This window comes from Schistocerca gregaria, chromosome 3, assembly GCF_023897955.1.
Source record: "Schistocerca gregaria isolate iqSchGreg1 chromosome 3, iqSchGreg1.2, whole genome shotgun sequence".
Classification (NCBI taxonomy): Eukaryota; Metazoa; Arthropoda; class Insecta; order Orthoptera; family Acrididae; genus Schistocerca; species Schistocerca gregaria.
Genome location: NC_064922.1, coordinates 860,025,316 through 860,037,261, shown reverse-complemented (window position 1 = coordinate 860,037,261; position 11,946 = coordinate 860,025,316). Strand labels below are relative to the sequence as shown.

The 11,946-nt window shown below is 36.8% G+C and overlaps 2 non-coding genes across 2 annotated transcripts; one reads left to right on the top strand and one right to left on the bottom strand.

Annotated features, from left to right (window-relative positions):
• Positions 1–7,303: 7,303 nt before the first annotated feature.
• On the bottom strand, positions 7,304–7,378 carry Trnas-uga (transfer RNA serine (anticodon UGA)). Its single transcript has one exon. It is a non-coding gene; the product is annotated as a tRNA-Ser (tRNA).
• Positions 7,379–7,609: 231 nt separating this feature from the next.
• On the top strand, positions 7,610–7,684 carry Trnas-uga (transfer RNA serine (anticodon UGA)). Its single transcript has one exon. It is a non-coding gene; the product is annotated as a tRNA-Ser (tRNA).
• Positions 7,685–11,946: the final 4,262 nt, after the last annotated feature.

Genomic DNA, 11,946 nt, shown 5'->3' with positions numbered 1-11,946 from the left:
AACTATTGATATTATTCTCAGGTGTGAGAATCTTAATGGAAGATGATTGAATTTCAGTGAGTTTGTGCAAACTCGAAACTTGGAGAAATTTTGGATGGTAGAGAACTGACTTAAGTGAATGAACTCTTATTCTACTCGCTTCTATGACACTTACTATCACGATCTTTCTCCCACTCAGCATAGAGTTTGTTAAACATTGTGATGTGAACTTCCATGGCTAGTTAATGTCAAAATTAAAATGTGTGTCAAGTCCTAAGGGACGATACTGCTTAGGTCATCGGTCCCTAGACTTACTCACTACTTAACCTAACTGATGCTAAGAACAATACACACACCCATGCCCAAGGGAGGACTCGAACCTCTGGCAGGAGGGGCCACACAGTCTGTGGCATGTCACCTCAGACCACGTGACCACTTAAACATGGCTCTAGTTAATAAACATTTAATTTAAAGTCACTGTGTATCACTAACGAACATTAAGAACAGTGTTCATCAAACTGTTTGATTGAGAGCTTATTATTAATTGGTAACTATGTAAATTAGTATTTTATGTGCCCGAAACAGACTAGTTACAGTAAGTAGGCGATACGTTGACTGCCAGCTCCCAAGTACTGATCATTAAAAGTTGGCAACATTAGGCACACTACACATCGACTGTTCTCTGTTTCCAATTTCTGCTGCCTTCCGTGACCCTAAGGTGGTGATACTTCCATCGACTGCTTGAGTGTTTTTGAGTTGTCTGTGTGAGCAGATCGTGAATTGATTAATAACAGTAATTTTACTTATATTTAAATGCATTATGTAATATGAGACACGATCACAAACGTTTATTAAATATTTGTAGCCTATCTCATTTTTCTGTAATTGTGCTGCACTACAAAAGCATTAATTTCAATTCATCTTCCTTGTTACAAAAATTTACTGCATTTGAAGATGGCAATCCCTGTAATGTACATTCATGAATGCATTTTGCTTCTATTTGAAATTTACGCCATAGTAGCTTATTAGTATGAGTCATGCACACCTGTGAGTTGTCAGTACTGGAAGGCAAACAATGAAATATTACCTCTCTTACATCTTTAAGCGCACAGTAGCCATGCTACTTACTGCTCTGCCCCTTAGGTAAGTGGCCAGCTCTCTTTTGCTCATGGCAGAAGTCACCAGCACCAAATAAATTGAGCATATCTTAAAGAATTACGGTCTCTATAAGTATTTTTGTTCGTTATTGAATAGGAAAACAGCACTCTTCGGAAGCTCTTAACGTTAGCTGACACTTCTGTATTTGGCTGTTGGTTGCTAGATCCATATTATTATAAAATACGAGTAAGAACCGCTGGTCACACAAATACTTGATTGGAGTCAAATGCAACCTTTGGGCAGTGGTTTGAAGACCCTTGGTTTAGAGTATAGCTCCATAGCCACATGTCAGTAAATATTTCAGGTAGCAGCGAGATAACATTGACTATATTGCAGCGACGGAATATGGAATGTGTGTTCCTTCACCCACTGTCCAAAAACATAGAGAACAGTAGTTATCAGGATATCACTATGATACTAAAAATTATTGTCCAGAAGAAGAATATGCAAATTCACCTTTTCAGCTTACTGTTTGCCCAAATGTTCAGCCACGCCATGGAATTCTTCCACATGAGTAATTTTTTCAAGCTTAACACTTCCCAGTTTGAACCTTTATAGGTTTCTTGTCAGTGGTACCATTATATTTATACTGGAGTAGTAATATCATTTTTAAAAACCTTTTTTAGTCATGTGAAAAGCACCTCCATTTTTTCTGTTTTGTTATGTTTTTTTCTTTTTTTGTTAACTGCTATTAATGGTTTCATTTTGTGGTATCTCATAATGCAATCACAGTGGTCTGGAATATACACAAGGTGGGGAAACAACCTAATATTGTGGCCAGAGTAGAGTAGGATATGCTGAACCGAGCAAAATTTTCCAAATAAATAAAGGTCAACTCAATTTTGCAGCTGTGACCATAAATTAGCAGCCATTTAGCTGTATATTTGCAGAAATTTGTTTGAAAGTAAACTCTACTTTAATTTTCAGTGATATAGAAAAGGCTCATATCAGGGCTGCCACTAGAATCTAAATGGTTGGACATGCAACAGACATACAATATCGACAGACAAGATGGTGGGAAATGACGATAGCAATTCATGCATAAATTGCGAAAAACCTATTGAAAGCATGGAAATAGTTTTGGCGTGTGGACTGTGGTGTAGAAAATTCTTCCACGATGGTTGCGTAAGTCTCGATAACACTGAAATTCATGCTGTGACGTGTTCAGAAAAGACAGTTAAGTTTCATTGCAAAACCTGGGAGAAGAGGCTAGGCAGCGAACGTTTTGGAGAAAAATGAGTACAGAAAACTAAAAAATTACAAAATTGTGTCAACAATTGTGTCGTCTTATTGCATCTTTTTGAGTCAACAAGTGAACTTTCAAATGATAACTCAACAATAAGTATAAAGCTAGACATAGTTCTCAATTCAAATGCAAGATTAGACAAATATTTATTGTAGTCATGCAAGTGGTTTGAAAAACGAAGTGAAGAAACCTCTGAAAACAGTGTGGGAAGTGATTAAACCGAAATTCCTTAGCAAGACATCGACAAGAACACACATAATCAAAGCATAAACTGCAAAGAAATGAACAGTTGTGCATCGGAGCTCTCAAGGTATCAACAACCTAAGGAAAACAATTTGTTAGGTATTACAATGATGTCCCCAAACATTTAACTGATAATCAGCAATAAAACGACACATAACGATGCAACTCAAAGATAAGCTGGAAACAATCCAACAAAAATTAAAAGAAACATGTGCAGTGAGGCAATATGTTCAAATAACTTCTGAAGTAAACAAAAACATGTGGTTCCAGAGACATACTACAGGACCATGACATTATTATTTTTCTTGTCCCATGGCGGTTTTTGGAAACACGACGTGACGTTATAGTAAACAGGTACAGTGGTGACTAAGGAAAACGCGTAGCACTGTAAATGACTTTAATATAGTTATGCATGTACTATCAAGTCGTTCATTATGTCCTCATGAAATATCACGATAGAAACTCAAGGTAAGCTAATCAAAGTAACCTCACTCCCATGTGCAGTACAGCAATAATACTGTGGTCGTCTAAAATGTGCAAATATGAATAGAAATCATTGTTACCATTTAAACAAAAAAAATACAGTGACATCTTTACAAGAAGAACACAGCATAAAGAGGCGAAATGAACATACTGACAATGGAACAAAAACTTTCTTGTGTAATGAAGGGAAAAAATAGGTGGGAACTGTGTATGAAGAATACAACCAAAATTGAACAATTAACCACTAAACAGAATACACGCTCACTGCTAAGGGATTCTGTTACATCTGGAAAAGACAAATTTAAAGGAAAGATTAAAACAACACTTGGTACAAGAAACAAAACAGGAATGCTGTATGGCAATAAAAGGGCATGGAACAGCAGAGCAGAGTCGAAAGTGCCACAAACCCTGAAAATGTCATTAACTTCCTGCAAAAAGGTCTTCCTTAACCATAACAACTTTACAGCTGCAAAGGTTAAAACAAATGTGCTTAATAACAGTTTCAGAGTTAATGTTGACTTTGAGCATAGAAATAAGTAATGGATAACACTATATGGTCAAAAAATATTGTTATAAGCTGTTTCTTATTCCAAATAATGGTCAATATTCCTGTGATATAGACTCTTCTGTGACAAACAGGCATGAAGAGCACATTGGTTTAAAGCGGTTAAGCTGCATAACGGAAAGACAAGGAATTCTGATATCCATAGGTAAAACAGAAAACAAAACAGAACAGAAAAGAAACTGAAACTGATTTTGATTTCTGAATATTTCGACAAAATATTCAGTATACTTCAAAACAAGCACTGGAGGTAGAAATTTTACTTGCTGCAGAGGTACCAAATATCTTCATAATGACTGAACACTGACTGACTGAAACTGAGATGAAAATGTACAATTTACAGGGTTGTAATAGAATGTCATTTTCTTTGCAGAACTGAACATAAAAGTGGTGGGGTAGCATTGTATGTGGATAACAATATAAGTAAATGTGTTCCATGGCCAGTTACAAACTGTACAGAAATGTGCTTTAAAGCACTGGCAGCTCAGACAAAGTTTTCAGAAAGACGAATGTCTACTATTAGTTATACATCGCTCTCCAAGCTCTAGGATAAAAGATTTTATAATAAAATTTGAAGTAGTACTTGACATTCCTATTAAAGAATTCTCATAGTTAATAGTAGCTGGTGTCCTAAATATATATACATTGAAACAGAGCAGTTGTACAAAATGCCTTCATGATATTGTAAATACATGGAATGTGAAGCTGACTGACAATAGCTGAACAAGGAGTACTGAACCATCAGAGACAATAACAGACCATGTTTTTGCATGTGAACTTTAAATAAACTCATATATAATTAATACAGTCATTGCAGATCATCGTGGTCAGTTAACTGAGATACAGAATAGGAAAATGGAAACTTGATTGTAGTTGTGGAGCAAAGACTGATAAATGTTGGAAATCTCAATATATTGGAATTGTTACTCGTATCTTAAGAGTGGAAGGTTGTACATAGCAATGATGTTCAAGCAATCTGGAAAACTTTGATTTCAACCTTGAGTTACCACATAAACATAGCATGTCCAAAGGTCAGCAAAAAGATAAATACTAGATATAGTAAGAAATGGGTCACCAGCGATAACAGGAATGCCAGAGAAGATTCAAAAGATTCATACAAAAGATACAGGAAATGTAACAGTCAAGGAAATTGTGAAATGTATAGACATAAGAAGAAAGAATACAGCAAGATGATAAAGCAAGCAAACTCGAGATATTATAAACATCAAATATTTATAAGACAATCTGGTCACATATAAATAAAAACAGGAACAAATCAAATAAGATAAAAGGTAAGAATGTAATTCTTATACACAAAGGAAAAGAATTTACTAGCCTACATGAAGTCTGTATTACATGAATAGAGCTCAGAAGTTAGTAAAACACTTAAGCATTTACTAAAAAGAGTATAGTCTCACCAGAAATTACAGAACATCTGTTCCTTTTTCCCACAGATGAAACAGAAGTTACAAATATAATCATATCACTGAAAAGATGCAGATGGCATAGATGAAATATCTGCAAAAACAATCAAATACTACTCAGAGTGTAGCTAAACATGAGATGGTACCTAATTGTTACTGTTAATAGTTGCTCTTCTAAACAGCATCCCATATAAGGAAACCAGTTGTGACTTAACCTGTGGTTACTCACACTTCAGATGCTTTGGCTATGCACTGCTTTCTTTAAGAAGACTAACTCGATGTACTCATGTGGTCTAGCCGTGAATGTATTCTGTCATGCTATAACAAAGAAAGTTGATTTCCCCCCTGTTCTGTTTTTCTTTCCCCCAGAATTTTTCTTTTCCTTCTTGGAAATAATTTCAATAGTATTACATTTTTACCAAAATGTGCACAATACCAAAAATCTCCAACATTAGGTCAGGGCTTAGCCAACTTGACTTTGTTATCTAGTACATTCATTTAGTTGATCAGAGGCTAGGCTATTGGTATTTATTTATTTTATTTAGTTAGTTTAGGTCCTGTGACATCTTGCATAGATATAGGACAGGTCAATAAATGATACAGAAAGTTAAAAATTACACACACACTCTCTCTCTCTCTCTCTCTCTCTCTCTCTCTCTCTCTCTCTCTCTCTCTCTCTCACACACACACACACACACACACACACACACACACACACACACACACACACACACACATATATATATATATATATATATATATATATATATATATATATATATATCTGCAAATAAAGTTTTCCATTTGGCATGGACAGTGTCAATATGTAAGAGAAAGGGATAGAACCTAATGTTGATCCTTGTGGCACACCATATTTGACGGTAGTTTTTTCTGAGTGTGTTGTTCTTCTTGAAATGTTTTGAGTTAATGTGTCATCCTTGAGAACAACTTTTTGTTGCTGGCTAGTAAGATATGATCTAAGCCATTCATTTGGAATAACTCTAATTCCCTTTCTTTCCAACTTCTGTAGTAGGATACCATGATCTAAAAATGTGAAATGCTTTGGATAGGACCAAGAATATCCCAGTAGCCATTTTCTTTTCATCTACAGCTTTTAGAATGGAGTGTAAATATTAATAGACTGCTGTGGTTGTAGATCTAGATTGCCTGAAACCATGCTGATGATTTGACAGTAGTGAGTTTTTGTTAACAAACTCTAGCAATCTATTATTAAAGAGCTTCTCAAAGATCTTTGAGAAGCTAATATGCTCCAGAATGAGATTTTCACTCTACAGCGGAGTTTTCGCTGATATGGAACTTCCTGCCAGTTTAAAACTGTGTGCCGGACCGAGACTCGAACTCGGGATCTTTGCCTTTCATGGGCAAGTGCTCTACCCACTGAGCTATCCAAGCACGACTCACGCTCCATCGACTTTACATCATATAGGTACTCTTCTGACATAGTCTTTCCACTAAAGCAATAAAAATTAAAATCAACCAGAAACAAAAGTTGGATTACCAAGGGCATAAAAGTCTCCAGTGCAAGGAAAAGATTTCTACATTCATATAAAAAACAAAATAATATATCATTAGAAATACAAAATTATATCAAAGAATACAGTGAGATCTATGGCAAAGTTATTAAAGAGGCAAAGAAAAAAAGAAATGAAGAATATATCCGCAAATAAAAAAAAACATGGGCCGCATGGCAGATCATCAGGTCTGAAACACACACAAATTCAGTGGCAAAAAATATTAACATAAAGCTGGAAAACAAACAAGTATCTGAGGCTACCTCTATAGCTAATATCTTCAATGAGTACTTTGGCATAGCTGCAAATGATCTTACCCAAAGCAACTTTCAGAATACTAAAATGCACTACATTGAGAACTGTAGATCTCCCATGGGGTATATGTTTCTCAAGCAGGTTACACAGAGTGAGCTCATTCTCGCATTGAACACATTAAAGAAACTTTCATGTGGTTTTGATGAGATTCCAGATTGTATTATAAACCAAACAGGATAACATATTGTACAACCTCTGAAGCATATTGTTAATCGCTCCTTTTCCACAGGAAACTTTTCCAAATCTTCTAAAGATTGCAAAAGTAAGCCACTTGCACAAAAAGAGTGCCACAGACAATGTTAACAATTACAAACCTGTAGCACAGCTTAGTAGCTGAAACTTCCTGGCAGATGAAAACTGTGTGCCGGACCGAGACTCGAACTCGGGACCTTTGCCTTTCATGGGCAAGTGCTCTACCAACTGAGCTATCCAAGCACGACTCACGCTCCATCCTCACAGCTTTACTTCTACCAGTACCTCGTCTCCTACCTTCCAAACTTTACATTCTGGAAACAACCCCTATGCTGTGGCTAAGCCATGTCTCCACAATATCCTTTTTTTCAGGAGTGCTAGTTCTGCAAGATTCGCAGGAGACCTTCTGTAAAGCTTGGAATGTAGGAGACGAAGAACTGGCAGAAGTAAAGCTGTGAGGATGGGGCGTCAGTCGTGCTTGGATAGCTCAGTTGGTAGAGCACTTGCCCATGAAAGGCAAAGGTCCCGAGTTCGAGTCTCGGTCCGGCACACAGTTTTCATCTGCCAGGAAGTTTCAGCTACTAAGCTGTGCTACAGGTTTGTAATTGTTAACATTGTCTATGGCACTCTTTTTGTGCAAGTGGCTTACTTTTGCAATCTTTAGAAGATTTGGAAAAGTACCTGTGGAAAAGGAGCGATTAACAATATGCTTCAGAGGTTGTATAATATGTTATCCTGTTTGGTTTATAATACAATCTGGAATCTCATCAAAACCACATGAAAGTTTCTTTAATGTGTTCAATGCGAGAATGAGCTCACTCTGTGTAACCTGCTTGAGAAACATATACCCCATGGGAGATCTACAGTTCTCAATGTAGTGCATATTAGTATTCTGAAAGTTGCTTTGGGTAAGATCATTTGCAGCTATGCCAAAGTACTCATTGAAGATATTAGCTATAGAGGTAGCCTCAGATACTTGTTTGTTTTCCAGCTTTAAGTTAATATTTTTTGCCACTGAATTTGTGTGTGTTTCAGACCTGATGATCTGCCATGCTGCCCATGTTTTTTTTTTATTTGCGGATATATTCTTCATTTCTTTTTTTCTTTGCCTCTTTAATAACTTTGCCATAGATCTCACTGTATTCTTTGATATAATTTTGTATTTCTAATGATATATTATTTTGTTTTTTATATGAATGTAGAAATCTTTTCCTTGCACTGGAGACTTTTATGCCCTTGCTAATCCAACTTTTGTTTCTGGTTTATTTTAATTTTTATTGCTTTAGTGGAAAGACTATGTCAGAAGAGTACCTATATGATCCATGAAAGTTATCAAACATTCTATTTACATCTGTTTCATTGAACACTTCATCCCATGTTTCTCAGCTTAATATGTTGCAAAAATTTCTTACATTGCCATCATTGAAATCCCTGCAGTCAATTATTTTAATGGGAGATATTGTCTCTGGACATAATTCCAATGATGACAACACAGCCTCATGATCACTGTATCCCATCTTAACTGCTTCACTATTATATGGAGAAAAGGTTTCTTGAATTAAAATTTGGTCTGGTGCAGTTTTGCTATGCTTGTGATTCTTGTTGGTGTATTTACCGTGAGGATTAAGTTGAAACTCTTTGTCATACACTCCTGGAAACTGATATAAGAACACCGTGAATTCATTGTCCCAGGAAGGGGAAACTTTATTGACACATTCCTGGGGTCGACGGGCACGTGCACCTTCCGCCGACCACTGGCGACAACATCGATGTACTGTGGAGACCTCACGCCCCACGTGTTGAGCAATTCGGTGGTACGTCCACCCGGCCTCCCGCATGCCCACTATACGCCCTCGCTCAAAGTCCGTCAACTGCACATATGGTTCACGTCCACGCTGTCGCGGCATGCTACCAGTGTTAAAGACTGCGATGGAGCTCCGTATGCTACGGCAAACTGGCTGACACCGACGGCGGCGGTGCACAAATGCTGCGCAGCTAGCGCCATTCGACGGCCAACACCGCGGTTCCTGGTGTGTCCGCTGTGCCATGCGTATGATCATTGCTTGTACAGCCCTCTCGCAGTGTCCGGAGCAAGTATGGTGGGTCTGACACACCGGTGTCAATGTGTTCTTTTTTCCATTTCCAGGAGTGTATATAGTAGTCCATCTTTTTATTTTGAGGGTTTCAAAAAGTCTATGTTGAAGTCTCCACAAGTGATTTTCTTTTTCTTCAGCTCTACAATATTTAACATCATTTCAAATTTACACAGGAATTCTTCTATGTCAGCATCAGGGGATCTGTATATAGTTATAATAACTAGTTGAATGTCAGTATGTTCAATAGCCGCTATTTCAAAGACTTTTTCTTTATTCAGTTTAGGATATATTTGGATTGCTTTATACCTTAAATTCTGCTTTGCAAAGATAGCTATCCCTCCATGTTTATAATAAGACCAGTAAAATGAACTGACTAGGGAAAAACCATGGATCTTTAGTGTTTCTATTTGCAGTTCTTGTAGCCAATATTCTGTTATGCAGATAACATAAACATTTGGGTGAGAACACAGTATTATTTCTATTTCTTGCAATTTGTTACTTAGAGACTGAACATTATGATGCATTATATGAAATGACAGAAGGTTGGATTTAATTTGCTTAGTGCAGCTACTGCTTTAAGTCGTTTCTGATGAACCACTCACCTCAAATAAATTCCTGCCCCTGTTTATGTTGTGTTGTTCTTTTTTGCTCTGTTTCCAACTAAAAAAATCATTCAGGTGGGAAGGTGGTACTCTTTTCCTTCTGCCCTGGTCAATGGAGACTGCGTCTGGTGTTGTTTCTTCTCTATTTATAACAGAAGCTGGGACTTGTGCACCTGTATTCACGATGCTAGCATAACTTTTTCGTGGGTATCTTCCTTGATAGGTATCTGGCGTTGACACTGATTGTGTAGGCCTACTGTCAGTGTGGAAGCAATCTTTTGATGCTGTTCCTGTGGTTTGGGACATTTCACTGCACTTGTATTGACTATGAGTAGCGTTCTGTGAAACTGTTAGTACTGTCTGAAGTAGAGGAATGGTTGTTAAATCAGATGTGCAATGAGGACTTCTCAAAATTTCCACGAGAAATCATTTTTGCCTCCTATTGAAATGCATTCCATGTCTGGTAAAGAATTCACGGTCCATGTAGGGAGAAATACTGCGTTCTGAAAGTCTGGGCAGAATTTGTAATAGACTCTGTTGGCTTTCTGGATCTCTTTGTTCACACAGGATAAATCTGGAAGGTCGTGCCTGTGTGGAATTCCCACAACAATTATTGTTTACTTCTCCCATGATGTCAGTGTTTTCATTAAGCATCTAGCGGCTTCTTTGAGTTCATTTTTTACACGCCGTTATCTCCTGCTATTACTACTGTACACCATTCTTTATTGGAGCAGTTCTTAAGGACTTCAAACATAGGAGCTCCTGGTTTGGTGACACTGGTGGCGTTTCACTGTGATCATTTCGTAAAATGTTTGTGATTCCTCTGCTATGAGTGCAAGCATCTTGACGTAATTTCTGGTGTCTTTTAATTCACTGAGTAGTGATTCTGACACAGAAAGTTCCGCACCTTCAATGCATCAATGCACATTTGAATTACCGATGCACGACCATTACACTTAGTAATTGCAGTCACACGTTATTTTCTTATTATCGGCTCATATGAAACATTCAGAGTGCCACCATTTCTGAAATGTTGAGCATGTTTGGAGTCCTTTTATCATTTCTTCACTACACCAAAGACTATTGGCACAGATAAAATTATCGTTAAATGCAGAGCGTTTTGCCACAGCCTGTGTACCATCTGCCATCGTACAAACTGTGCTAATTGCAAAATACCAGTAGTGTAAAACTTTGTTATCATTGTTCCTAAGTAAACATATACCCAACTGCTGACTTTCAGATCAAAAGTATATATGAATAATTTAGCATTTATACAGCTAATGCTGGAAATATGTTAGTAACTTTTGTAGTCATTTAGTTTCAGGGAAATTAGCATTTATTGTTAAAACATTTTTCCTGAAGTAGAATATTTGTCAAACGAGATGGCAGCATTTAAGAGAAATTATTGTTTTATCTAAAAGTCAGGATTTAGAAGAATCTTATGTTGCTATTTATTTTAATTGAAGCATAAGTCTTTAATTGTAATTTGTAAACAGACAGCAAGATCTGTGTCTAAAAATGTGCCACAGTTGAATTAGCACAAATTGCAACTCTTTCATTTCAATTTCACATCTGGGTGCTCTTTCTATAATTCAGTGACAGTTTCTTGTTCATTGACTATGAGCTTGCAGTTAATCTCAAGAACTGTGTCGAAATTCAGTAGTGCCTTTTGTGAATTGTGACAAATGTACTGAACAGTGAGCTGTGTTAATTCTGAATATTTACTGTACACAAGATTTTTCATTTAGATATGACGTTATACTTGGGAGAAGAGTATAATTAGAGAATATGTAGCTGATTTACTTATCACACGCCAACTTTTTGGCCACTTCCATACTACATTTGCACTTGAACAATCTCATTGTAGGGTATCTGTTGTGTGTAGTATGTGGCTAGTTGTTTATCTGTTAATAAATTATAATGAATGAGACTCGATCAGGCTATAAACAGTAGATTATTCAACAAGAAACTGTAGTTAAACTATTTGGACTGAAAACCAGGTGTGGAATGCATCATTTAAAATAGCCTTCATGAAGCAATCACTTTTCAATCAGATTCGACAGTGTAGCAGCTACTGAGGGCACAGCTGCATAGGTAAATACAACTATGCTTCA